General features: G+C 44.6%; 1 long non-coding RNA gene across 1 annotated transcript; it reads left to right on the top strand.

The window, feature by feature from the left end:
* The first annotated feature begins 421 nt into the window (after positions 1-421).
* On the top strand, positions 422-3,251 carry LOC140216004 (uncharacterized). The gene is made up of 2 exons (XR_011892649.1): positions 422-845; positions 2,186-3,251. It is a non-coding gene; the product is annotated as an uncharacterized lncRNA (long non-coding RNA).
* The last annotated feature ends 633 nt before the right edge of the window (positions 3,252-3,884 follow it).

Here is a 3,884-nt window from a genome sequence, read left to right as displayed (position 1 = left end):
GCGGCTGCTCCCGACTCTCGCCTTGCAAGAAGCATGCGATTTATTTGAGCCTCGCCGAACTGTCGTCTTTTCGCCTCCCAAGCCTGCAGGACAGGTCCCGTATGTTCAGTTAAATACAAGAACACCAAAGGGAAATGAAAGAAATACAGGTTGCGGACTCTTATCATACCTTACTTGTCACCTCGTCATCTGCAAAGGTGCGATACACTATTCTAGTAGGGTTACTTTTGTAAAGATTATAAAATTAGTAGTAATTTTTACTTCTAGGTGGCGCTACCAACGTCAAGGTAGCGTTCGGGTGTGTGTGCGCATGCGGTTGCAACCGTTGTAGCTTCGTTTTGAGTACACTTTTTTAACAGTACGCATCGTTACCGCTAGTTTCGTAGTCGCATATTTTGGTCGTAGTATTTGTTGTTTGCGCTACAAATTAGGTTATTCTTAAAACTTTGTTCAGTTTGGTGGATGAAAAATTACTACTAATTAATTAGTGGTTTTCCCGTGCGGTTATTTTGTGTTTGAAATGTTTTTATAACTCCATACGATAGTGAAGCTGTGAACGGCTTTCAGACTCAGTTAGTTGGTTGCCGTTTCGTGGTGGTTCACGCCTCGTGCTTTTTGATGAAAGTATTTTTTTTTTCTTTTCGGTCATCATGACGCACATTTTAGTGAAATGCTTTAACGACGATAAGTGGGACGTTTATCCGTTGAAGTCGTTGGCTGACTCAGCTACTAGTCTTCGACTGATGTGCGAGCCTGGCTGTTTTGATGAGTTGCGTGGCAGAGGTCATGATGCCTGTTGGAGAGAAGGCGCCCCGAAGCAGTCGCAGCCGAACTTCTGCAGATAGGTAAGTAATCTCGTTTTCTTGGGCACGTAGCCTTTTTTCTATTTTAACATTGACAAGCGTAAGATGTTAAGCACACCGTTCACTTTCTTCAAGCAGACCGTATGCCCCGGAGCGAAAGCGCGCGATACGCATTTCGTAACTATGGCGGCCGCCGTGGCAATTTGGGGCTCGAGGTCGTGGATACGATCCCTGCGGCGGCCGCATGCCAAAGGAGCGGGATGCAAAAACGCTCGTGCATTGTGCATTGTATGCACGTACAAATTTCCAGGAAGTCAATTAATACGGAGTCCCCAACTACAACCTGCCTCATAATCAGATCGTTGGTTTCGCACGTAGGACATCATAATTATTTTTTTAATCCGTAGTGGCTCATCGTATACCATACGGTTAGTGTGATCACCTTTTGTGCCGTAGCGGTTAAGCGCGCCTCGATTTAGGTTGCGCCTAATGATGCGGCGCACCGCAATATATATTTCGCCTCTTTGGGACTTTAGGAGAACGGCCAACCGATTAATCACAGCTTCCGCGCGGTGACTACACGGATACACAGTGCAATGAACAGAGGTGTGGTGACGACTTCGGCAAAGAACACAGCCGCTGACGGGCTCGCCTTATCGCCTATCACCGCCAAAACTACCGCAGTAAGCATCTTTAGCGCGGCGCGTTTCTGTTGAAGGCGTACTGTACAATTTTAATTGGCGATAACCGAAACATGCCACCGTTCTCTGCTGCCTCTTTGAGCTGGGCCGATCCGAATGTGCGTTGCTTGCAGAAGCGAAAGGAGCGCCACTCGGCGCGTTGTCGTCTCGAGCACCGTTTGCGCGGTGAAGAATGACGCGTGCATGAAGCTAGCTCACTGCGCAGACGCTACCGCGCAAAACGCGCAAGGGCGTGTACGCGACGTTCTGCACACAAATCGCGTGGGATGATCGGAGACACGCCGGAGCGGCTAGTTTCAAAGAAACGGTGCATCTTCTCACTCGTACAGGCGCGCTCACGCTCGCATCGCTCTCGGCGTATCTTTAGGTCATTCCTGCTGCTGGACTTCTGCCCAAAGATTCGATATCTGTTTGGTATCGGCTATGCACTGTCGCGTGGTCTTTGGTTCTGCGAGAGAGCGGGGAATATTTCTTCCCGCTGTGAAACATCGCTGTGCGTGTCTTAGCTAACATTTACCGTCGCAACCTATTTCTTCCTTTTCTAGACAGCACTCGTAAAGAGTCGCAAATTTTTACTTGCCAGTATAGTGTGTACTTCTATTTTGTGCGTAGTTATGTGCAGTGTGTGGCAGATTCTGAATCCGCGCAATCTCATTTTCTGTCCGCATTCCGTTCTCGCAGGTTACGCATGCAGCAAATGCCCAGATGCTAAAGTGTTCTACGTCAAGAGCAGCTTGGCTTCATGCAAGAGACACCCGTTGATATGTGGCTGATTCACTAGCAAGCTCGCATCTCTGTTGCCACTCTCCATCAAGTGGGATTTTTAACTATTTTTGTCTTCTGCTCTGTGGTGTACTAGCTGCCGCGCATGGACACTGTGAAGGCTTACTTTCGATTTGCTCTGGCTTTTAGTAGCAAAGGACGGTCTAGCTTTTGAGGGGAGGTATTTCGTTTTGCTTGCGAGAATGTTTACCAGCCTAACCAAGTGATACGTGCGTGCTGGAAACAGCAGCGCGAACAGAGACGGATGACGAAATAGGTAGGAGGACACACGAGCGTAAGTTCAACTAAGTTTATTTTTGAAGACAGAGGTAATAAAGACGCTGGTCAACTTGACAAAGGTAAAGAGCCGTGCGTGCGTGGCAGAAACAGCCACGAGCGACAAGAAAAAAAATATGAAAAAGCCATGTCATGTAGAATAAACATGCGTGAAAAACGAGAACTATCGGACAAATCTTTCGAAAAAGCGAAATATTTGTCCGATGAGTGATAGTACCCAACGAGAAATACTCTTGAGAACTGCAAGTCTTTCCCACTAAGGGCAACAGATAACTTGCTTATGTATTTGTTTTGTTTGTAATCAATAAATGTTGCTGCTGGAACTACTCTGGTGTTGAGGTGTAGAGCAGAAAGAACGGTTGTTTCATCACAAAGACCAGAACACAAGAGGACTTATGGAAGAATTATTTATTGATCACGAAGAAAAATTCATAAGCAAGATTTCTGTGACACTTAGTGGGAAAGAGTTGCTGCAGTAATTCTCATTAATATCACTTACAGGACAAACCTTTCAGTTTTCATGTGTTTTGTTGTTTTTGACGCACATGTTCTACAGGACATCTCTTTCGGTCCTTTTTTGTTGTGCCGGGCTGTTTCTGCTGCACATCCATGGCTTTTTCTTTGTGAAGTTGGCCAATGTGTTTAAAATCTTTGTCTTCATGAATAAACTTCTAGTTGAGTCAGCGTTCATGTGTTTTCCTACCTTAATTCATCCTTCTCGTTTCTGTTTGTGTGGTTGTCAAATATAGATGTACACCGAATTGGCGAAGTGTCCATAGAATTGATACATGAAATATTTGCGCTGTTTATTTCAGGAAGAACGCTATAGGGTCTTATCTTCTCTGTTTTTAACACTGATGTACATTTTTCTAGCTCAACTTCAAGGAGTCCCCTGAGGAAGCCAATAAGAGTGATGGTAAGTTCATTTGTGTAAGATTTACGAATTTCATCCATTCAAGGCATGACATTGTCACATGCCTGTAGGTATGCAAGTATTCGTACTTATTAAACATACTAAGCTCTAGTTTTCGGTTCTCATGACGCTGCTTTGTACTGTGCTGCATGCTCCAGGCGCAGGAGCCTTCTTTTATGCCGTCAGTGCATGGGTTTTTTTTGTATATATATTGGAGAAACAATTGTCATGAGCTTAAATATGCATGTATATCACTTGTAATTTTTTTTCAACACGGGTGCTGTATCTCCCTCCGTCTTTCTTACTGCTTTGTCCCAATTTTTATGCAACTTTTATGTATGTTATGCAATAAAATTTTGGTAGCATTTTAATAACATTTTACCTGCGCAATTGAAGTCATTGGTTTTT

Source organism: Dermacentor andersoni, chromosome 2, assembly GCF_023375885.2.
Source record: "Dermacentor andersoni chromosome 2, qqDerAnde1_hic_scaffold, whole genome shotgun sequence".
Classification (NCBI taxonomy): domain Eukaryota; kingdom Metazoa; phylum Arthropoda; class Arachnida; order Ixodida; family Ixodidae; genus Dermacentor; species Dermacentor andersoni.
Note: the sequence above shows the minus strand (reverse complement) of the source record. Positions and strands in the feature narration are given on the sequence as shown.